We start from the raw sequence: 25527 nt of genomic DNA, 5'->3' as shown, positions 1-25527 counted from the left end.
GGGATACCCTGTCCTTATGGAACAATAGATAAGGAGGTCGACAGCTGAGTGCATGAAGTTCTGAGACTCTTCTGGCTGAAGTAATAGCTACCAGAAAGAGAGTCTTCCATGATAGCAATTTTAAAGAACAGGAGGCTGCAGGTTCGAAAGGGGGGAGAATCAAAGAAGTAAGAACTAAATTTAGGTCCCAGGGAGAAGGAGGATTTCTTATAGGAGGTCTGAGAAGAAAAACTCCTTTCAAAAAGACTTTACAAAGCTTGTGGGACATTAAGGCAGATTCAGAAATACCTACATGAAAGTTAGAGATAGCTGCCAATTGAACTTTAAGAGTAGAAGGGGATGAACCTGCATGGAAGAGTTCAGCTAGAAATTCAAGGACTATTTGGATGGAAGCAGTGAAAGGATCTATGTCCCTTCCTTGAGCCCAATATGTGAAACGTTTCCACTTACTCAAATAAATCTTCCTAGTGGAAGATTTATGGGAAGCTATCAAAATATCTTGAACAGAGTGAGATAATTGAGGAAGCCTGGCTAATGTTGGAACTGGAGGAACCAAGCAGTGAGGTTCAGAGAGGGGAGGGAGCGATGTAACTGACCCGATTGATGAATCAAAAGGTCTGGAACTAGGTCCAGATGCCAAGGTCGCTCCAGTAGAAAATGATGTAGAAAGGGGAACCACACCTGTCGAGGCCAGTAAGGAGCAATGAGGATCAACGAGGCCTTCTGAGCGATAGCTTTCTGTATCACCTGAGAGATTAGTGGGAAGGGAGGAAATGCATACAGAAGTCCCCGGGGCCAAACTTGGACTAGAGCGTCTCTGCTGGGTTGGCCTGGTAAAGGGAATAGAGTGAAATAATGTCTGCACTTGCTGTTTTGGGGAGTAGCAAAAAGATCGCAGCAAGGCTGACCCTACTTGAGAAAAATCTCTCTCACCACAGAGTCTATCAGAGACCACTCGTGAGGCATGAGGATAGCTCTGCTCAATTTGTCCGCTATTTGATTGGACTTCCCGGGAATGTGCGTTGCTATCAGAAAACGCTGAGAAGAAATCGCCCATTGCCACAATCTGAGTGCTTCTCGACACAGGGGGTAGGACCTGGTTCCGCCTTGTTTGTTGATGTACCACACTACAGACATATTGTCTGTCTGGATTGCAATCGTTCCCAAGGGGAGAGAGTCTTGAAGGGCTTGCAACGCTAAAAGCACTGCTCTCATCTCCAGAACATTTATGTGCAAGTGGCATTCGTCTGGTTGCCATGTGCCCTGGACCGTCCTGCCCTGACAATGCCCCCCCCACCCGATCAGGGAGGCGTCCGTTGTCAGAGTAGCAACCGGAGGGGGAAGAACAAAGGGTCTTCCCAACAAGAGCTGAGGGGAAGACATCCACCACATGAGATGATTTCTGCACCTGCGTGATCATAATGGTGTGGGACATTGGAAGTTGCTGGTATGACCATTGTGTAAAGAGCATCCATTGAAGGATTCGCATGTGGAATCTGGCTAATGGAAGCAGAGGTATGGCAGCCGCCATAATTCCCAACACTTTCAGAACTAACCTGGCTTTGATTCTGTTGTTGTTGAAAAGGAGTGAGACCAGTCTGTGTATGTCTGTTATTCTCTGATCTGTTAGCCTCGCAGACATGTCTACTGTGTCTAGATTTGCGCCTATGAAGGTAATAGTACGACAAGGTGACAAAACAGACTTTTCACAATTTATTGAAATGCCTAACTTTTGACAAATGCGAAAAGTGTAATCCCTGGCCATCAGAAGGAGATGCTTGGTGGGAGCTGTGAGGAGCCAGTCGTCCAAATATGGAAACACCTGGAATCCTTGTCGTCTCAGGTGAGAAGCTACCACTGCCATGCATTTGGTAAACACCCGGGGGGCAGTGGTGAGACCAAAGGGCAGGGCCCTGAATTGAAAATGACTGGTTCCCAGCCTGAAGCGGAGAAATCTTCTGGAGCGTCTGTTCATCTTATGTGATAGTACGCATCCAGAAGGTCTATAGAGCACATCCAGTTTCCTTTTCCCAATAGGGGAAGGATGGACTGCAGCGTGACCATCCGAAATCTTGTTTTCTTGACTGATCTGTTCAAGATACTGAGATCCAAAATTGGTCTCCAGTCCCCTGTTTTCTTTGGAACTAAAAGAACCTTGAGTAGATTCCGGATCCTTGCTGGTCTGCTGGAACTGGCTGAATTGCTCTTTTTGCAAGCAATTTTGAAATTTCCAAAACCGCTAGATCCCTTTGCGCGGGTGGAACATCTGGAAGGGATTTTTTTGATTGTTTCGGAATGCGAAGAAAGGGGATAGAATAGCCTTCGAAATGACGGACTGTACCCATTTGTCTTGAGTCAGGGATAGCCAGGCTTTTGGGTACAGTGACAACCTTCCCCCGACTGCGCCCGAAGGTGGGCAGCGGCGCAACACCTCAGGGATGCTGAAAGGGCTTATCAGAGAAAGCTTCTCGATTGCCCTGGTTCTATGGAGCCCCCTGCCTCGAGGCGGCGTCTACCATTGTTATTCCCGCTCTGCCTCTGGCGGGTAGCGACTTTGTCGTCAGGCGAAGCCCCTTGATTTTGTTTACCGTACCACATTTTCCCACTTTTCTGGCCTTTGGGGTAAGGCCTAGAAGGAGTAGAAGACGGACTCCGACGGCAGAAAGAGTCTTGCCATCAGTCTCGCACCTAGTCAAGGTTTCTTTCACTTGAGGACCAAAGAGATGATCCATCAAACGGGGAGTTAGTGAAAGACGTCTTGAAGGGGTCCGCAAAATTGCATAGCCGCATCCAGGCATGCCTACGTAAGGCCACACCTGTCCCTGCGGCCCTACTCGCTCCATCAGCCGCATAAGAAAGGAGGCGCATGGAGGAGTTGGCTATGGAGTTAAGGGTAGCCAGCTGAGTGTTCATTTTATCTTGAAAACCCGCAGCTGTAGGATCCTTCAACATGTCACTCGCTTCTTTAATCAAGTCTCTTTGAAGACGAGTGAAATGGCACAGGTAGTTCAGCGAACGCATAGTAAATGTCACTGACGAAAACATCCGCTTCCCGTACCTATCCATGGACCTAGATTCCTTGTTAGGTGGATGGACAGGTACTGAAGGATCAGCTAGTTCCTTCTTAGTGGCAGCAGCTACCACCATAGCATCCACAGAAACTCCTTTTGTCAAGAACTGCTTGTCTGCTGGTACCGTTATGAATTTGGAGGGTCTCCTGGGAGTGGGATCTACTGAATCAGGAGCCGTCCATGCCTTTTTAGCAACCACCTGCATGAGGGGGTCAAGGGGGGGGGATACCCAGGAGGTGGAAGGGCGAGAGCCAAACGCCTCAAGATATACAGATTCATCCTCCGAAGGGTTAAGAGCTGGCCAATTTCCCCTCTGCTTCAGGATCTCTAGAATGTCTGCAAAAGAGACATCTTCAGAAGGGGAACGGGGGGAACCCTCGGAATCATCTAAATCTGTATCAGATGTGATTGACTCAGGTGAGTCAATGTGTTTCCTCTTACACTTCCTCTTCCGAGGGGGCTCTTCTGCAACATCAGGAGAGGCCTCGGAAGAGGATGAAATCCCCACATGGGGTTCCTGAGGAGCTGGCTCTCTGCGGTCCGGGATGAGGGAGTGAGCCGACTTGACCTGAGGCACCGTAGAGGGAGGGGCGGACGGCGCCGACTGTGGAGTAGAGCCAGGCTCTAACACACTCCGCATGACCTCGAAAGCACCCCTGTCAGGCAAAGCCAGAGGTCCCCGCTCCGAGAAGCTGAGAACCCCCCTCGGCACCGACAGTGATGGCTCCGAGGCCGATGTCGGAGCCAAACTCACCAGCGCCGAAGCTCCGAGAGGAAGAGCGGGGTCGGACAAGGGTCCGATGCCACTCACCCCCTCGGAGCCGACGATGGAAGTCCGGCGCCGAGATTCTTCTAAGGAAGAAATCGGAGCCGACGATGGAGCCGAAGACAATTGTATCGGCTCCGACGCTACCACAGTCTCGATTCCGACACGACCCGGCTCCGAGCTCAACTGAGTTGGAGGAGGAATATATTGATGGACAAGGGCAGGCATCGACTGATGAGTCGGGCTCTGAAGCATCTGGGCTAGTGCCTCGGACTTAAGAAGTCGACTCACTACCCTCTGAAGGTCATGATCCGATAGCCTCGATGACCTAGAGGAATGAGATTTATGGCTCCGTTCAGACAGCAGGGGAGATCCTGGAGCCGAATGAACAGAGCCAAGGGACGGTGACCTGGACCTCTTCCTCGATGTCGGCTCCGAAGATCTGGACGGAGCCGACACGGGAACCTCTATTACCTCGGCTCCAGCCGGAGCCGAGGGAACCACAGAAACTGTGGACTGAGACTCATCGGCTCCAGCCAGAGCCGATGTAGGCGGAGGTTTAGAAGCCTTAGGTCTCGGCTCAGTTACTGGAGCCGAGGATCTAGAAGCCTTAGAGGGCTTCCCAGAGACAGAAAGGGAATCCTCCGGCTTAAGAAGACCCCTCAGGATCAACTTATTTTTTCTCTCCTGCAGGACCCTGGGGCTGAAGCCGTGGCATACAGCACAGGAGTCCTGCAGGTGCAAAGGCCCCAGGCAATAGACACAAGAAGTGTGACCGTCTGTCAGAGACATTTTCTGACAGCACGCATCACACTTCTTGAAGCCTGAGACCTTTGTGTCTTTAGACATCCTAAACAAAAGTGTAATCACACACACTCCACAGACACACTGATTACACTAACCTAGTTTTAAAACTCAAAAAATAAACAATTACTAAAGTTTACCAAGAGTAACACACACACACAACTAGGGGATGGAGAAAGGCCAGAAGGCCCGAGAGAGAACTTTAAAAGTTCTTGGGAAAAAAATTGGGATTTTCCGGAAAAACGGAGTAGAAAACCACTACACTAAGGGAAATATATTTAAACTCAAAAAAATAGGGTTTTAAGTGATCTAATTTTACCAAAATTACACTTACCAACAAGCCGGTAGAAAAACCAACACCTCGATGCTGTAGCGGCAAACGAGATCTGAGGTAACTCTCGCCTAGCATTGTGGGATATAAGGGGAGCCTCGAGCCGGTGGAACCAACTCTCGAGCTTTTAGAGTGGCCGAGTCGGAGCCGAGGTCGGCTCCGAACCCATCCAGCAAGAATGAAGGCGAGATAGACAACTTAACATTCTGTCTTTGGTAATCAACATTTCTCAAGCAGAGTAAACACAGTACACATATTACACTTTCCTAAAGGTGTTTTAATATAAATTAATTACTTGTAGGTTGTTTGTCTTTTCGGCTTTTCCCGGTTAGGGGTTGCCACAGCGGAACTCCGGGCCGCTAATGATTGTCAGTCGATTTTTATGGTGCCGAGTTGCCAGCCCGAAGCCCAACCTTCAGTGAAGACACGCCCATTCATGCATGTCTTTCAGAGGCCACTCGACCGTGGGGAGGACATGCAGACTCCACACAGAAGGCACTCCAGCCGAGAATCCAACAGGAGAACCTCTTGCTGTGAGGTAACAATGCTACCGCTGTATCACCGCGGCTTCAAATGAATTACTCGTAGGTAGGTTATTTTATTCTGTACCTATCTTTCATAGACATGACAAGCTTTGAGCTTCTCACAAATTACTCGTAGGTAAGTTATTTTATTCTGTACCCATCTTTCATAGACATGAAAAGGTTTGAGCTTCTCTCATTCCATAACTATATGTACAAAGTTTACTATCTGTCAAAGAAGATTTAATGTGCAGACCAGAGCTGTGAGGCAGTGCGTGTGAGAAAAGGGCAAATTAATATCCCAATTACAACTTTCCAAAATGAAAGAATGAACAAAGTACTTGAAGTTGTTCTTTCACAATGAAAGGTACAGCCACAGGAGCACAAATTAAGCCAGGGTACACCACTCAAATGTGTCTGATGTTGTATCATACGTTTGCCTTGTCCATCATAAATTTTTTTATTTTTTTTGTAAAACATTGAGGATTACAGGCAGTCAATAATGCCAGGCATTGTACTTTCATGCCTCTTATTGTTCAGAAATGCATGGTGATATAATGCCTGCTGTTCTACTAAGTGAATTAGACTAATATTTAAAAAGCGTTCCGCCAATTTTGGGTCTTTGTTCATCCACCCTATTATTTTTGCCTTCCTCCTTGATTCTTTTGCAGAGAAGTTGAGACCTATGGGCTAGGGTCTGAGTAACACTTGAACAGTGTGCACACACTGCAGCATGAAAGCACTTGCAGGGGAAGAACGATTAAACAGCAAGTACTAAACCGCAAGATGACAACTGCATCTGAATACCTCCAAGCTAGACAAACAGAAAAGTTCCAATCACAAAGTGAAATGTGAAACTGATAAAAGGATGGCTATAATTACTATCAGGGGACTTATGATGAGAGCCAAGATTAAGTAGAACCACATTTGCCAAGCATAAGAAGAACAGAAAACTTGACTACTTCTATTTGTACAACACACTTCTACTGTTTCTATCTTCACTCAAGTTTTCACCTTTGTAAAAGAACACACCCACCCTTTACACATTTTATACCATGGGCCAGTGAATTTAAAAAAGAATGTTTTCTTTTCTGAGTGTGTGTGTGTGTTTTTGTGTGTGTGTGTGTGTGTGTGTGTGTGTGTGTGTGTGTGTGTGTGTGTGTGTGTGTGTGTATGTGTGTGTGTATGTGTGTGTATGTGTGTGTGTATGTGTGTGTGTATGTGTGTGCGTGTGTGTGTGCGTGTGTGTGTGCGTGTTGAGAGGATGGCATATGACCAGATGAGCTAAACACTGCAGCAAAATAAGAAAGAATTTACCTGGTGACTCTCAACTGTATGCACCACTGTTGGCCTGTGTACCTGGAGATGTACTATCGAACCACAGTATCAGCAAAATCGTCCGTATTAGGAAAAAAAAGGGACGTCTGTTAATAAATTCCACCCACCTTCAGCTCAGAGATAAAAATCTCTTCTTTCAAAACCCAAGGAAAAAAACAAACAAAAAAGCAAAAATAAATAATTTTCCCATATATCTCTGTAAGAGTGAGGATCTGGCACCTCCTACTTTTAGAAAAGGTTTCTCATCTTTCTCTCTGCATGGAAAGAAGATTCCTCACTACACAACTTGTTACAGCCTGTCAGCTTCCTGCATTAGGACGCACCACACAAACCACTAGACTTTGGAATTTACCTGACAGTCATGTGATATCAGTCTGGCTGGGACTCAAGACACTGCAGCACAGGAACACCTTCCAGTCAGAAAAAAAGACAGTAAGAATTCACCCCTACCAGTTCCTATCTGAATTTCACTGAATGAACTGCCACATCTCAGTTTGTTCTGTAATCTAGGGCTTTGTTTATGAAAAGAAAAATATTCTACATTCAAAGTGGATCTTGTGCCAGACTATATGACAACATAATTTTCTTCCTCTAAGAACTATGTCACAGAGAATGTCTAAAGCTTTGAGATGCAGCTCAGAAACTAAAAAAGGTACTGTCCCTTAGGATGCAAGCAAAGCACTTGCACTCTGCTTCTATACAGTCAAAATGCTGCTTTTATTTATTGACTGATCGAACTTATGTTTTAAGCTGACTACAGCACCTCAGTATGAATCCTGCCACACCCTACTTACTAATTCAGAGTGCAACCTTCATTTCATCTTCAGTGTTATGCCATTACTGCACTGAACAGCAAAGGGCTAGGTCCATACAGCAGTCACTCGTCACAACTTGCAGCTCTCGTTTAGTAATGCTGCAGCATGATCAAAAACACAGCCTATTTAAGGCCTCATGCCTGCCAACGTTTGAGAAGATAACAAAAAGGAACAAAAGAAGTGGGTCCCTCCCTCCTGGGAAGCAGTAACCATAAACGGATTTGAAAATAACTTCATGCAACATAATGCCATAAAAACAATGGTACTACGACAACAAATGGATGCAAACTTTTCTCCGAAATGTAGGTAGAAGCCTACTGTAACCAAGTCACATTTTTCAGATACTGAAGGCATTCTACTTTGTACATTCTGACAAATGTCTTTCTGCTTCTGAGAAATAATGCAAAACTTACGAGTTGTGATGGATAGGTTTCCATAAGGAAAAAAGTCATACACACAAAAATGAAACAGAGATGGGGGGCTCAGTTCAAGATAAAAAATGAAACACACCATTATTTCAGTCTTAAAGACCCCAAAGGGTGTGTCCTCCCATTTCTAAGAACTAGAATGCTTACTACAAGACTACAGCCAAATGAGTGAGGAAAGAGCAAGACAGTTGTATGTTGTACTTTATTGGTCACCTTTTCTATGAGGTGCAGTGGCCTCAGACTAAGAGAATTTAAAGCAAACAGGTAAGGATACAGAGGAAGCGTGCACCCCCCCCCCCATAAACCTGCTTTTTAAGTATTTATGCACTGGAAAGTACAGTTGTGTAAGATCTTACCACGATGGTAGATGTCATTTCCTTCTCTGTTGCAGTATTCATTACAATAAGGATTCCATGCCAAGGTTGGCCCGATGTCCAGCCAGTATGCCAAAGCCTTAAGTTTGCCTTAAAGTTCACACTGTATGTCACACATACAGTGGATATAAAAAGTGTACACACCCCTGTTAAAATGCCAGGTTTTTGTGATATAAAAAATTAGACCACAATAAATCATTTCAAAACTTTTCCCACCTTTAATGTGACCTATAACTTGTACAATTCAATTGAAAAACAAACAAATCTGTTAGGGGAAAAATATAAAAAATAAAAATGTACAATAAGCTGGTTGCATAAGTGTGCACACACTTAAACTAATACTTTGTTGAAGCACCTTTTGATTTAATTACAGCATTCAATTTTCTTGGGTACACACCTGCCATCAATTAAAGAGACTCTGATTAACCCCAAATATAGTTCAGCTGCCCTAATAAGATTTTCCTGACATTTACTCAGTTGCCTGCTACAGCAAAAGCCATGGTTCGCAGAGAGCTTACAAATCATCAAAAGGATCTCATTGTTAACAGGTATCAGGAGAAGGGTACAAAAAAATTTCCACAGCATTGGATATACCATGGAACGCAGTGAAGACTGTCATCAAAAAGTGGAGAAAATATGGGACAACAGTAATGTTGCAATGAACTGGACGTCCCTCCAAAATTGATGAAAAGACCACATGAAAACTGGTCAGGGAGACTGCCAAGAGACCTACACAGCAACACTGAAGGAGCTGCAGGAATTTCTGGCAAGTATTGGTTGTGTGCTACATGTGAAAACAATCTCCTGTATTCTCCATATATCTGGACTATGGGGCAGGGTTGCAAGACAGAAGCCTTTTCTTACACAGAAAAATATCCAGTCCCGGCTAAAATTTGCAAGACAATACATCAAGTCTCCCAAAAGCATGTGGGAAAATGTGTTATGGTCTAATGAGACCAAGGTTGAACTTTTTGGCCACAATTTCAAAAGGTACGTTTGGTGCAAAAACAACACTTCATATCACCAAAAGACCACCATCCCCATGGTGAAGCATGGTGGTGGCAGTATCATGCTTTGGGGTTGCTTTTCTTCAGCTATAACTGGGGCTTTATTCAAGGTGGAGAGAATCATGAACAGTTCCAAATACTAGTCACTCTTGGTCCAAAACATTCAGGTGTCTGCTAGAAAGCTGAAGACTAAGAGGAATTTCACCTTCCAACACGAAAATTACCCCAAGCATACATCCAAATAGAAAATTAAAGTTTTGGAATGGCCCAGCTAGAGCACAGACCTAAATCCAATAGAAAATATATGGGGTGACCTGAAGAGGGCTGTGCAGAAGAGATGCTCTTGCAATCTGAGAAATTTGGAGTGCTTTTGCAAGGAAGAGTGGGGCAAATGTTGCCAAGTCAAGGTCTGTCATGCTGACAGACTCCTACCCAAGAAGACTGAATGCTGTAATTAAATCAAAAGGTGCTTCAACAAAAGTATTAGTTTAAGGGTGTGCACACTTATGCAACCAGCTTATTGTACATTTTTTTTATATTTTTCCCCTAACAGATTTGTTTGTTTTTCAATTGAACTGTACAGGTTACAGATCACATCAAAGGTGGTAAAAGCTTTGAAATGTTTTATTGTGGTCTCATTTTTTTTTAATCACAAAAACCTGGCATTTTAACAGGGGTGTGTACATTTTTTATATCCACTGTATGCTCCTCGTGTAGCATAGGACATAAATATAATGTCCGTACGTACCATCCTCAGAACTGATAGCCCCGGTAGGAACACCAGTCCAAGGAGAAGAGAGGTAATCAGTACATCCAGAAAAGTAAAGGACTGAGGGGCGTGGCCAAGGATGAACACAGGATAGCAGCAGATTTCTTCAGCTCCACCAATTTCATTACACTGATAGGAATTAATTACTTAAAAAATTAATTTTTGAAGTAATTTTCTTTCTAAATATGTTCGTTTTATATAGTTCTTGAACTATATCTAAAAAAGAAAGAAAATTTTAGCAATATTCCTGTCAGAAATCACTTTGGAAATTTTCCTGTCAGTTTATCAGTCTGAAATGAGTTCCAGTAAGACAAATTCTCAAGACTCCAGCATCAAGAAAGAACTTCAGTCTCTGATAACTATAATCCAGCAACTCACTGCTAAGATGGATAAAATGGATACTAAAATTGATACCTTCATAGAAAAAAACTACAAAACAAATAGACTTGTTACATATAGACCTGCAACAACAGAAGATCCAGATGACAGGCATAGAAGAAGCTGTGAATGACATGGAAAACAGAATCCAAGAAGAGGAAATCAACATTGAGTTTCTGCTGAAACAAAATACACATTTACAAACAAAGCTGGATGACCTGGAAAATAGATCTAGGCGCAATAACATTAGGATTTTTGGACTGCCAGAAAATATTGAAGGTAACAATATTACTTCTTTTTTAACAACATGGCTCCCTAAAACTTTAGACTTCCCAGAAGCATTCTCGTTTGGTATCGAAAGAGCACATAGATCTATAGCTAATACTAACTCTAACAAAAACTATCCTAGATCAGTTATAGTTAGATTTCTATCATCTTTTGATAAAGAGATGGTTCTTAAATCTGCTTGGGCTAAAGCTCCTGTTAAGATTAATGAGACAACTGTGCGTTTTGACAATGACTATTCTTCCTTGGTAATAGCTAAAAGAAAAGTTTTTCTGCCACTAATAAGGGAGCTTAAAAAGCACAGTTTAAAACATACCTTCTGTTTCCTGCCAAGCTAAAAATAAAATCTTCCTTCCTGATGGTCCTAAAATTTTTGATGACTTAGACTCTGCTTTACTGTTTATCAAAAAAAATAAGATTTTGGATAAAATAGAGGAAATGGAATGGGCTAGTCCTTCATTAAAGAGACTGGCAACTGAAACTTCGTGGAAGACTTCAGAGAAGAAGAAGAGACTAAAAAACAAATGATTTGTTCTATGTTTTTTTTTCTTTTTTTTTTCTCTCATCATTTTACTTCATTATTAATCTTTTTAAATATAGTTCCTGCATTTCCAGAAAGCCACAAATATTCTGAAAAAGATTTAATCAAAGTTATTCTCTGTGTGCAAAGAAATGTTTTGTTTCATAACCAGTCAAAATATCTGAGGAACTAATAACAAGCTATTATTCAATTTGTTTCTCTTTCTGAAAAAGAGAAGTAAGGTCAGTAATTTGATACTTTTTTTTTCTTTGTTTTCTCCTTTTCTTTGTTTAAACAATGACATTCTATTTAGATTATGTAGTGGGTAAAGGGTGGGGGAGGGCAGGGAGAGAAGAGTAATGAAAATATGATAAATGGAATAACAACATATTTATTCCTTGTAAAAAGTTTATATGTTCTTCAAATGCACTTTCTTGATTATACTGCTTATGCTCGTTTGTAAATAATCTGTCATGCTTTAACTAATAATAATTAGAACTAAATAATAGTAAATAATATGTTTTATTTTTAACTCTATTAATATAAACAGTAAGTAATATTCCATTGTATATACTTCTTATAGCTTTCTCTTACATTTTTTTATTTCTGCTTTACACTCTTATTTTCTACTCTCTTTTTCTTTTCTTTATTCTTTCTCTATTTTTTTTTCATATTAATATATAGAAATGCTTTTGATCATATAGACACAGTAAATAATAAGATTTGCATAAAAATTGAGTTGGGACAAAAATATTGAGTTTTATTACTTATTAATAACTTTGAGCTTAATTTCACTTACATAGAGGCTGTAATAACCTGTAAAATACATCGCGAAGGTTTTGTCATGTTTAGATGCATTTACACTGCTAAATGAATGTTTGTCACTAGTTTTTAACAAGTTTCCCGCCAAAATGTTAAGGGAGACAATCTGGGATGTGGGCTACCTCATGAACAGTGTCCTCAAGTTGTTTTAAAAGCTTCAACTCTCAGAATTCTCACAGAGAAGCTGAAAGCAGTCACTTTGACCTTTGACCCAGATATCACACTGACACATCGCAGATTCAGGAAGAACACTCTACCAGGAAGTAGAACTGATGCAAATGCGACTATGTGAAGGAAAATGAACTCTTTAACATTTAAATGTGAGTTATTTTATATAATTACTTAAATATCTATGTTATAATTCATAAAATGTCAGTTATAATGATTTTAAATGATGCAGTGTCTTGTAGTAAGTAAATGTCTTATTTTAGAAGGCATAGAAAATGAAACATTTATTCAAGTGTTTTTGCAAATCTACTTGACTGCAGCATACTAATCTGTGTTAAAAACTTATGTTCCAAACATATACATTACTATAACTCATTTAATTAATCTGATTGACAAGCATAAATAACTTTATAACTCTATTCTGGAAGAAATTGTCATGTGATATATTTTAAAGCAGTAGTATAGACATACAAAATACAGATGGCTTTTTTACAATAATGCAAGTGTTTCTGAGAATTTGCATAACTATGCAGTATGATTTATAACAATTTCTATAAATATATTTTATTCTACTGACAATAATGAGTATGAGTAAAATACTCATATACAAGCAATTCAAGGTTTTTTTTTTGGAAGCTGTTGACTGCATTTACATGACAGAAAATAGATGCATCTTAATATATGTAATGTCTGAACCATATTAGCCAAAGTTTTTGATTTAAATGAATGTTAGAACTTATTTTTACATACTTTGAATAAATTAATATGTAAATATGCCTTCCTTTTTTTTTTTTTTCTCTCTCTCTTTCTTTCACTCTCTCTCCCTCTTTCACGTCTTTTATTTCTCTCTCTCCTCTTGGTTCCTAATATCAAGATTATTTGAATGCTATTTGAATACAAGTGTATTATATTACATAAATGTATATAGTAGTATGAATAGTTTTAAAAAAAAAAAAAAAAAAAAGTTTATTTTAGTTTATATGAAGCTGTTTTATCAAATGTGTAGTCTTGTCTTGCTAGATAATTGAATTGAAAGCTGCTAATTTAAGTTAAATATAACCAGTATTAAATTGAGAAGGTGGTAGCTGAGGTACTGCTGCTTAGGGTAGGGGGTTAACTTGAGTGGTAAATACTACTCTAAGTTGGAGTTTTTAACTCCAGGCTGGATGCAAGGTTTAATCCTTACATTATTTTCACTTGTTCATTGTTATATGTATATAGTTTTGACATCCACAATATATTTTGTACACTCATTGTCACTACAAACAAAATTGAATCCTATACAAAATCCCATAAGAGATTCAATAAATACAGCTATATTTAAAGGTACACCTAAAGGAGGAGATGTAACATTACTTATGTTGTTATTTGTTATTTTGATCATAAGATTAAGTTTTAAAAATGCCAAATGACATCTTTAAAAGGAATTTCTTTAAACATTAATGGATTGAATAATCCGTGTAAAAGGGCAAGCCTAATAAGATACATTAATTTACATAAGGCCAACTTAGTCTTCCTGCAAGAAACCCATCTCTTGAAAAAAGATATTGATAAACTAGCCACAAACAAATATACAGTATTAGTTAGTTCAGAGCACACTCAGAAAAAAAGAGGAGTGGCTATTTTGTGGAATAAAAGTATGCCCATTCCTAAAACCATTAAGTCTTATCAGGATGACAAAGGAATGTTTTGTATGGTTACAATACAAATTAATGGGAAGACTTGCACTTTAATTAATGTATATTGGATACCTGGAATTGGTATTAATACAGTGAAACATCATCTTGATAAGATCATATCATTCTCTATAGGAGATATTATTTTAGCTGGTGACTTTAACTGTATACTACATGAAAGTGATACTACCACTATAGGAAAAAGAAGAATTACATCTAATGCAAAACATTTAAATGATTTTGCTAATTCTTATCATTTGAATGATATTAATAATCAGATAGATTCAAAATCATTACCATACACCTTTTTTCTAACAGATACAAAACTTATTCAAAAATAGATAGGGTCTTTATTTCTAACCAGATGGTACCAGATTTAATTAATTCCAAAATCATTTAATGTCCTATATCTGATCATAATTCAATTGTTTTTGAATTCATGATAAAAAATACTCATAATGTTCAGATCAAAAGGATACCAGCATACTTAACTCAACTAAAAGACTATAAAGAATATATACTTTCAGAAGTAAAACATTTTTTAGACATAAATAATACTCCTGAAGTCTCCATTGTCTATGTTTGGGATGCCTTAAAATCATATCTATATGGACAAAGTATCAGATGGTATAATAATAGAAGGAAATCTTGGGATAAGGAATTGTTAGACATTCAAAGTAAATTAGACTCTTATAAACATAATAATAAAGAAAATATTATGGACAAGAAAGTTATTGAAGAAATAAACAAACTAAATGAGAAATACAAAGAAATTTTAACTCATAAAGTTAAAATAACTTTAGAGAATACAAGTTTTTGTCTTATTCAATAAGCCCCAAATACTTACATAGACTTAAAAATAAAACAAAAGGTTGAATAAACAAAACCATATCAAAGAAATCTTTTCTCTAAGGAAAAAGAAGAATGTTTCTAGTATACCAGAAATACTAGATGAATTTAGAAATCACTTTCACAAAATTAACCATAATAACATTAACATGGAACCTAAAGATAAAATAAAGGAATTTATAACCACAAACATGAATAAAAAGCTTAATAAACAACAGATTAAACTATTGGACAAAAGTATTTCATATACAGAGGTTATTACACAAATAAATAAGCTTAAATCAAACAAAGCACCGGGTAATGATGGTATTATACCAGAGATATATAAAATCCTTTCTAAAAGTACATATTCATTAATACATAAGGTTTTATTTTGGCCCAAACTGAGTTAATAACCCCCATCTTGGCAATATACATTTATTTCGCCAATTTTAAAACCTAATAAAGATCCAACTAGATGTACTTCATATCGGCCCATCTCATTACTTAATGTTGATTATAAAATGTTTATGAGTATTTTTGCTGATAGATTGAAGACAATCATCCCCGGCATTATAGATACAGATCAGACAGGCTTCATTGTAAATAGAAATACTTTTGATAATATAAGAAGAACTTTAACATTAATTGATTTTGCAAATAGTAAAAAGAAAGATTTAACACTTATTAGTCTTGATACAAGTTCAGCATTTGATTCAGTAAGTTGGGACTATCTGTTTACCTTACTGAAGTGCACAAACTTCTCAGATGCATTTGTAAATCTAATTGAGCATTTATACAAAGGAACATTGGCTTATATTAAGGTAGGAACATATGTTTCACAAAAAATACCCATTTTTAAAGGTACAAAACAAGGATGTCCACTTTTCTCCACTATTATTCACTTTTGTAATGGAGCCTTGGGCTAATTTGATCAGAAACAGTACTGACATAGAGGGTTTTGAAATAGATGAAAATACAACATCCAAAATTCAACTTTTTGCAGATGATGTTCTAATTACATCAGCAGGATCTAATTCTTCTATGCAGTCTCTATTTGATAAAATGATGAATTTTAAAAGTATTTCTGGTTTAATATTCAATGAAGAAAAAACTAAAATACTACCTATATATACACGAAAAAATATTTTCATTAGTGATTTTACTAAATATGTACCCAATTCAGGTCAGATAACTTATTTAGGTATAATACTATCTAAAGATATTAAATCTATTATATATAATAATTATAATACCTGTTTTCTTAATATACAAAATCTTTTAATACCTGGAATAATATGTTTTTACTATGGAGGAGAGACTTACAATTATTAAAATGATAATATTCCCAAGATTTTATACTTAATACAATCAATAATACTTCCACCTACAAAAATAATTATCAAGAAACTGAATACACTAATGTTAAATTTCCTATGGGCACCTAATAGACCTAGGATTGCATTAAAGAAACATACTAATAGCTGGTCTCAAGGGGGTATTTCTTTTCCAGACTTTAATTTATATACTATCTCTTCTATTGTAAAAGTTATTACTTTATTAACAGATCAGTCATATGTCGCAAAATGGAAAGATTATTGGGAGCTAATTAGTATGCACTTCAAGAAAATCTCCTTAACACATAAAAATATGATTGTAAATAACTCCATGTTATGGTTACTAAAGGAATTTTGTACTTCACCTATTACATCTAAACATATGGTTTGTTACCCATTAAATATCATTATTAGCTATCGTAACTTTATATTCATGCACCCTAAGTATAGGGAATGGAATTTTATTATATTCCCTATAATGTATACTCAGGGTATGCTTTTGTCATCTACTTCTGAAGGAACTCATTTAGCTATAGATAATGATCTAAAGTACTGGTATCAGTTGATATCTGATAATAAAGTTAAAAATCTAGATTTCTTAAAACAAGAATTTGATCTAAGAGAAACTTGCTGGTTAGAGGTTCAGACCTTTAGACAACATCTCATTAATAAAATAGATCTAATGTCTATAACAGTTAAAGAATCTATTCCAACACTGATTGATTACTTGATATTAAATTTACAACATAAAGTTTCTGATAAAGGTAAACTTTCATACATACATAAAATTATCAGACAAGAAACTTTTTACAGTGTAGATACATACTGGAATTATTTCACTTCTATTAATGGGGACCCACCAAATCAACAAGATAAACAATATATATTGGAATGTCTTCCATTGTCTGGAGACTTTATACATGGAAATTTTTACATAGATCTTTTTATACACCTTTGATGATGAATAAAATAAATAATAAAGATAATCTATGTAAGAGATGTAATGTAGAAATTAATGCTGACTGGGCTCATATGTTTTATGACTGTATAAAATTGAAAGAATACTGGAAGTCAATTAATGAATTTTTGCAGGCTCTTTTTACAGATAATTTCATTATTTCTAAATCTCTTATATTATTCAACACACCTGTACCTCAAAGTGTTAAAAAGGTTAAGCTTCCCTTGTTATGGTCTATTCTAGCAGTGGCTAGGAAAATAATAACCAGAAATTGGATTTCAGATACACCTCCTTCAGTGAATGAATTTAAAAATGTTATGAATATAGTGTGCCATATGGAAATAAACACAATTAGGTCAAGAACAACTAGAAAAACATCTTATTATATTGTATGGGATAATTTATAAAATTTGTTAAAAAAATCCTAATTTCAATAGCATGGTATTTTAGTTTAATTAATTGATCTGATTGTAGTGGATGTCTTTGTAAATACTTTAGTTGTTTTGTTGAATGTTATAATCATATCTATTTTTAATTACTTGTATAAAATTGTTATGATATTTCTCTTGTATGTTAAAACAATAAACCTGTTTTGAAAAAGAAAAAAAAAAAAAAAAAAAAAAAAAGTAAAGGACTGGGGGAGGAGGGAGGGAGTGAATACTGCAAGAGTGAAGAGAAGGACATCTACCTTCATGGTAACATCTTAGACACCCATCTGGCAGAAGTAAGTCTAACAAAAAGCAGAGTCTTCCAAGAGCAATATTGCAAGAAAGACGAAGTTGCAGGGTCAAAAGGAGCCTAGGTCAATTTTTTTCTAAAACAAAATTAAGATCTCAGGGAGGAGGTACATGCTTCCTGGGAAGCTTACCATGAAAGACACCTTTAAGGAATTGTTTAGCTTCAAATCTAGAAGCCAAAGGAGGCGAAAAAGGCAGACAAGCAGAGATAGCTGATAAGTGGGCCTTAACAGAAGAATAAGCCAACCCAGCATGGAGCAGTTCACACAGATAAGAGAGAACCAAATGAACATCCACTGAAAGTGGATATAGGTTACGAGAAAGACACCAAACAGAAAAACTCTTCCATTTGGATAGGTAGGGTTTCCTGGCCTCCTGCAGGACCCTAAACATGTCCTTAGAAAAAAGGTGTCTATGTAGAATCAAAATTCTATCACCCACTGTCAGCTGAAGAGTGGACTGGTGAGGATGGATGAGAGCTCGCTTGTCTTGTGTGAGAAGGCCCACCCTGTGGTAACTTGTGATTATTGCCCTTGGCTAAATACAAGAGAAGAGGAAACTAATGCTGTCTTAGCCAAAAGGGAGTCATCAGCAAGATTTTGGGAACATCCTCTTGTATTCTGAACAGGACTTTTGAAATGAGGGAAAAGGAAGGAAAGGTGTATAGAAACATCCCCTTCCAAGAAAAGGTGAGGGCATCCCCCTTTCAAACCAGAGGACCTGGTACTCTGGCACAAAATAGAGGAAGTTGTCTGTTCAGAGGGGAGGCAAAAGATCCACTTGAGGAGTATCCCAGTGGACAATGAAACATCCCTGTGGTCCCATTCGTGAGACTAAGTTATGGACCTGTTCAGACAGTCTGCCACAATGTTCTGACCTGAGGGTATGTAAATCGCCTGAAGAGTCACTTGATACTGAATATCTAGCTCCCACACTAAGAGTGCCAACCGACAAAGAATACAAGACCTTGCCCCCCCCCCCATTTGCTGACATACCACATCACAGTGGTATTGTCTGTAAACACCTTGAAAGGACCTGGGGAGAACAGAGAATGAAAGGACTTGAAGAGCCAGCAGAAGAGCTCTCATCTCTTTAATGTTATTATGGTCTGTCCGTTGAAGTGGTGACAAGACTTCCATGCACCTTCAGGGAGCCAAATGCTGCTCCCCATCCCATGTCTGAAGCATCTATGAACAGCTCCTGAGAGGGAAGAGGTGGATAAAATGGGAGCTCTGGATTGAGAGTCAACTGCTGAATCCACCACTAAAGTTTCTGCTTGAGACATGGAAGAAGACAAACTAAGAATTTGCGGGGATGAGATTGCTGAAGCCAAACTGACTTTAGAAACCAATAAAGTTTTCTCATACGGAGTTTGGTTAAAGGGGGCACAGGAATACTGGAAGCCATGAACCCTAGCAGCTCAGGGAAATTCCCTAGCTGTTACAGAAAGAGGAAGGCAGGATTAAAAAAAAGACAATGAGAGTTAAGGCCTTGGGAGGAGGCAGGGAAGCCAGCACAGGAACAGTCTGGATCCTGCACCCCAGAAAGACATGATCATGAGAAGGAGTCAGAAAGGACTTTTTTGAAATTTATAGTGAAACCCAGCTTTGCAGAAGGGAAATGGCAAAATAGAGATTTTGCAAAAACACTGTTTAATGAAATCTTGGAAAGTGAGATATCTGAGGAGTGGAGAAGAAGTGTTTTGGTACCGATTTTTAAGAATTAGGGTGATGTGCAGAGCTGAAGTAACTACAGAGGGATGAAACTGATCACTCACAGCATGAAGTTATGGGAAAGAGTAGTGGGAGTTAGGATAAGAAGGGAGATGATTATTGAGCAGCAGTACTGTTTCATGCCAGGAAAGAGCACTACAGATGCGATGTTTGCTCGGAGGGTGTTGACGGAGAAAGTATAGAGAAGAGAAGGTCTCTAGGAGTTGCATTGTGTCTTTCTGGACTTCGAGAAAGCATATAACAGGGTGCCTAGGGAGGAGTTTTGGTACGGTATGAGTAAGCTGGGAGTGGCAGAGAAGTATGCAAGAGTAGTACAGGATATGTACAAGGGTAGTGTGACAGTGGTGAGGTCTGCAGTGGGAGTGACACGTGCGTTCAAAGTGGAGGTGGGATTACATCAAGGATCAGCTCTGAGCCCTTTCTTATTTGCAATGGTGATAGACAAGTTGACAAACAAGATCAGACAGGAGTCCCCATGGAGTATGATGTTTGCAGATGATACTGTGATCTGTAATGAGAGTAGGGAACAGGTGGAGGAGACCCTGGAGAGGTGGAGATATGCTGAAGAGAAGAGAAGAGAAGAGAAGAATGAAGCTCAGCAGGGCTAAGACCGAATATGTGTGTGTGAATGAGAGAGAGAATAGAGGAATGGTAAGGATGCAGGTGGAGGAGTTTCAATACTTGGGACCAACAGTAGAGAGTAATGGTGAGTGTGGAAGACAGGTGCAGAAGAGAGCGCAGGCAGGATGGAGTGGGTGGAGAAGAGTATCAGGAGTGATTTGTGACAGACTGGTACCAGTATGAATGAAAGGAAAGGTCTACAAAAGGATTGTGAGACCAGCTATGTTATATGGCTTGGAGATGGTGGCACTGACAGAGCTGGAGGTGGCAGAGTTAAAATGTTAAGATTTGCACTGGGTATGATGAGGATGGACAAGATTAGGAATCAGTATATTACAGGGTCAGCTCAGGTTGGACGGTTTGGAGACAAAGCCAGAGAGGCAAGACTGTGTTGGTTTGGACATATGCAGAGAAGGGATGCTGGGTTTACTGGGAGAAGGATGCTAGGTATGGAGCTGCCAGGTTAGAAAAAAAAGAGGGAGGCCTATGGTAAGGTTTATGGATGTGGTGAGAGAGAAAGTACAGTTTTGTACCTACCATAAATGTAGATGTTCGAGGATCCACATTGCTGCAGTCCTAACTATTGGGTAGTCCGCTGTCCAGTCGGCCCGAATACCAAAGTATATGGCTGACGTCAGTCAGGGCGCATTAGACTGACGTCAGTACATCAGGGTACTAATGCGCATGACCGACGTCATATCCTCAGTCTTTTCTTGCCCCAGATGTCAGAAGACCCTGAAAAGATAAGGCCAAAATCCAAAAACTCCAAACATACCTGCACCAAAAATATGTACAATATATACAAAATTAGCTGAACATAACCTCACCTACACAACCACCCCTAAACACAGAGGGGAAGGAGGGAGGGTAAATTGGACTGCAGCAATGTGGATCCTCGAACATCTACATTTATGGTAGGTACAAAACTGTACTATGTTCTTCATTCCACATTGCTGCAGTCCTAACTATTGGGTAGAATCCCAAAGCAGAGGTAAGGGAGGCTGGCAAATCATAAGGAAGCAGGAACTGGCAACATGCCTTGCAAAATATCAGTGGCAAAACCAGCCCTAGACTTAGAGTAGAGAGGAAGGTGATAATGCTTAGAGAAAGTATGCACTGAACTCCAAGTAGCTGCCTCCAAAATATCCTTAGTTGCCACCCCCCTTAGAAATGCTGTTGAAGTGGCAGTAGCCCTAGTGGAATGAGGCCTAATCCCAGCTGGAATCTCCTTGCCATGATGGGAATAACAAAATGCAATGCAACACCCAATCCACCTAGAAATAGTTTGTTTTGACACAGGCCTGCCCTGTGAACTCAAAGCAAAAGAAACAAACAACTGCTGAGACTGCCTAAAATCCTTAGTCCTGCTCAAATAATAACGCAATTGCCTGTGTACATCTAAAGTGTGCAAAATCTGTTCCCCTTTATTTTGAGGATCTGCATAAAAAGTAGGCAAATGAATAGTTTGGTTTAAAGCCACACTAGAAACCACCTTAGGCATAAAGGAAGGATTAGTACGTAAAGATACCCTATCCTTATGAAAAATCAAAAAAGGCTCCACTGCCATAAGGGCCTGCAACTCAGAAACCCTTCTTGCAGAAGTAATGGCCAACAAAAAGCAGTCTTCCATGACAAGTATTTCAATTCAGCAGTAGCCTTGAGGCTCAAAAGGTTGTAGAGTAAGTTTCTCCAACACAAAACTGAGATCCCAAGCAGGAGTAGGAGCTCTACGCGGAGGTCTTATATTCTTTGCCCCTCTAAGAAATTGCTTGAACAAAGGATGCGAAAACAATGGTGGGTCACAATCATAGTGAGCTGAAATTGCTGCAGCGTGAATCTTAATGGAAGAGAAAGACAAACCTTTGTCCAATAACTCAGTAAGATATTGAAGAGCCACACTCAAATTAGGCTCAGAAATCTCAAAATTGTTTGCTGCACTCCAAAATAAAAATCTCTTCCATTTTTCTGCGTACACTTTCCTTGTACTAGGTCTTCTGGCTTCCATAATCACATTTAAAACTTGTTGAGGAAGTTGAGACCTGCTGTCCTTCAAAACAGAATATGCCAGGCTGTTAGATGAAGAGAGTGAAGCTTGACATTGAGCAGGTGACCGTCCCTCTGAGACAACAGGTGTGGAATCAAGGGTAAAGGCCATGGAGGCTTCTTTACCAGACTCCTCAGTAATGGGTACCAGTGCTGCGAGGCCAATCTGGAGCTATTAAAATCATCCTTGGCTTGTCTTGTCTGACCTTTAGAAGCACCTTTGGAAGAAGAGGCAGAGGTGGAAATGCATACACATGAAGATTTTTCCAACTGAAAGAAAGAGCATCCACTTTCCAAGCTGTGTGATGAAATCTCTTTGTGCAAAACTTTGGCAGCTGGTGGTTTAGTGGAGAAGCGAACAGATCTATGTCTGGAGTTCCCCATGACACTGTCAATTTTGAAATACATGAAGATCCAGTTTCCACTCGTGGGGATCCATGATTTGTCTGCTTAACACATCTGCTAAGGAGTTCTGTGCTCCCGGCAGAAACCTTGCCTGAAGAGTTAGTTGCAAGCTGAGCGCAATCTCCCATAAAATCATTGCTTGCCTGCACAATGGGTAAGAATGTGTTCCCCTTGTTTGTTGATGTACCACATGACAGTTGTGTTGTCTGTTAGAATCAACACCTGCCCTGGAAGAAGTAATTCCTTGAAAGCCATTAATGCAAACTGGACTGCTAACATCTCTTTCATGTTGATATGTAGATGCTGTAGTCTGGCAGGCCACTTGTCTTGTATCCACTTTCCATTTAGATGAGCTCCCCAAGCTATGTCTGAGGCATCTGTCGTTAGAATCTGACTCGCCTCTGGCCGGGTCACAGAGAGTCCCTTGTTTAGGTGACATTCCTGAGCCCACCACAAAAATTCCTTTTGAATGCAAGGTATTATTTGAATGACAGTGTCCAAATCCTGGCAGTGCTGTGTCCATTCATTTTTGAGATACCATTGCAGCTTCCTCATATGCAGTTTGGCATTGGGAAGCACCAGAATACAAGATGCCATGAACCCTAAGGCTTGAAGGACTGTCCTTGCAGTCAGCCCGGACTGAAGAGATAGGTGATGAAAGTAACTGGAAAGATTCTTTTGTTTGTCCGGGGTTAAAAAGGCCATCTGGGCTGCTGTATTCAGTCTCACACCCAGAAAGCACATGTCTTGAGAGGGTACTAGACTGGACTTTATTTCGTTTACAGAATACCCTAGGCATCTTAGCACTGCTATGACATATTCCAAATGCTGTAGAAGATCTTCCTTTTCTTGAGCCAGAATCAGGCAGTCGTCCAAGTAAGGATAGATTTGAATTCCTTTTAGCCTGAAGTAAGCTATCACTGGAGCCAGAACCTTTGTGAATACTCTGGGCAGTAGATAAGCCAAAGGGCAATGCAGAGAACTGATAATGAGAATTTCCAGCTCGAAACGCAGATACTTCCTGCAATTTAGTCTTATAGGCACATGAAGGTAAGCTTCCTTGAGATCTAAAGTTACCATCCAGTGATCTTTGCCCAGCAGAGGTAAAAGCTGTTGTAACGTCAACATTTTGAACTTGGGAATGTCCAGAAAAGTGTTGAGGATAGATAAATCCAAAATTGGTCTCCACGTGTTCCCCTTCTTTGGTACTAGGAACAGGCGAGAATAAAATCCTAGGCCCCTTTCTGGCACAGGAACCGGCTGAATGGCCCCTATTTGGAGCAACAGAGAAATTTGCTTGTGAGCCTCTGTTCTTTGTAGAGGAGGAATGTCTGGCATGCCTTTGAAAGGAGGCAAGGTATGGAAATAAAACCTGTAACCGTGGTGAATGATATCCAGAACCCATCTGTCTTGGGTAATTAAATCCCAATTTTCTTTGAAAAGAGACAGCCTTCCTCCCAAAGGTGCCGCCAGGCGAGAATGAACTGGCAGCTGTAAAGGCAAGTCATTGGGTCTGCTTACGAAAGGACTGACCCCTGCCCTCACTAGAAGTCTGAGCAGGGGAACTCCTGTCCTAGGCCTAAAAGAACCCTGAGCTCTGCCCCTACCACGTCTAGACCTACCCCTAGACTGGGAATCATAAGCAGGATAAGTCCATCCCTTAGTAGGCCAATTTCTACTAAACTTCGGAGGCTGCACCTGCAAAAAATCTTTAACAGTTTGCATAGACTTAGCCTTGTCCTCCATTTTCTTTAAAACTGCTTCCACAGGCGAACCAAACAACACATCAGACTGTAAAGGAGCATCCAAAATCCTTGTTTTAACATGCTCAGCTAAATTCTGATCTCTCAACCAGGCGTGCCTACGAAGAACAGAACCAGTGGCAGCCACCCTCGAGGAAGCCTGCACAGCATCAAAACCACACTGCAAGGAATGTTTACCCACTTGTTCAGACACATGAACTAAATCCTGCAACTCTTTACACTCAATACCTTCAGCCAGAGCATCCACCTTAGATTTCAATTGTGAAAGGAGATAATTCTGATATTTTAACATGTGAAACTGACAATTTAACGCCCTCATGGCTAAAGTGGAAGAAGTATACACTTTCTTTCCCCATCTATCCAAAGCCCTTGCCTCTTTATCAGGAGGGACAGGATTTTTAACAACTGAGGCCTTCACACCCTTAGGCCCCTGAGAGACAGTTTCCGGGTCTGCCCTAGGACTCTTAAAAGATACTTATGAGCTTCAGGCACCCTATAATACCTATCCGGTTTAACTGGGGCAGGAGGCAAAGAATCAGGATTCAGGGAAGCCTCTGCAAAAACATCTTCCACCACATTCAGAACAGGAGGTATAGCTAAAGGCCTATGCTGGGGTAAAAACAAGAATTCCCTAAGCCTCTTTCTGGAATCAGAGAAATCTTGACCTTCCCATTTAAAATGCTCCCTCATGGAATGCAGAGTCTCTGAAAATGAAAAATCCTCAGGAGGAGAAGCCGAAGGAGTAGAATCATCCACATCAGAATCAGAATAAGGAGGATACTCCTGCAAGTCTTCAGCCGAAGACTCAGAAGCCTCCGAACATTGCTCAAAACTCTCAAACTCAGGTTCCACCCTAGGCCTCTTATCAGCAGGGGGCAAAGAACCTCTTATCATAGTAATCAAATCCTCTGCCATTTTAAGCATATGTCTCTTAGGCAAAGACCCTGAAGCACTAGGAGAAACCCCCACTGAAGCTAAACTTGGCCTGCCTCTCAAAGAGGTCTTGGAAACAGAAGGGGAGGCTCTAAC

The 25527-nt window shown here is 39.9% G+C and overlaps 1 protein-coding gene across 8 annotated transcripts in view; it reads right to left on the bottom strand.

The window, feature by feature from the left end:
• LOC122792271 (kinesin light chain 1-like) overlaps positions 1–25527 on the bottom strand; it is a 1642552-nt gene that overhangs the window by 1291591 nt on the left and 325434 nt on the right. The window contains exon 1 of one of the 8 annotated variants that reach the window (XM_044060025.1): positions 6811–6972. The exons of the other annotated variants lie outside the window; for them this stretch is intronic. The gene's annotated coding sequence lies outside the window, so the exon portion shown is untranslated. Of the gene's footprint in view, positions 1–6810; positions 6973–25527 lie in introns of those variants that run through there. 8 annotated transcript variants of the gene reach the window in all.

Source organism: Protopterus annectens, chromosome 1.part2 (genome assembly GCF_019279795.1).
Source record: "Protopterus annectens isolate FY-2018-M chromosome 1.part2, PAN1.0, whole genome shotgun sequence".
NCBI classification, from domain to species: Eukaryota; Metazoa; Chordata; order Ceratodontiformes; family Protopteridae; genus Protopterus; species Protopterus annectens.
The sequence above is the reverse complement of the archived record's forward strand: the minus strand, read 5'-3'. Positions and strand labels throughout refer to the sequence as shown.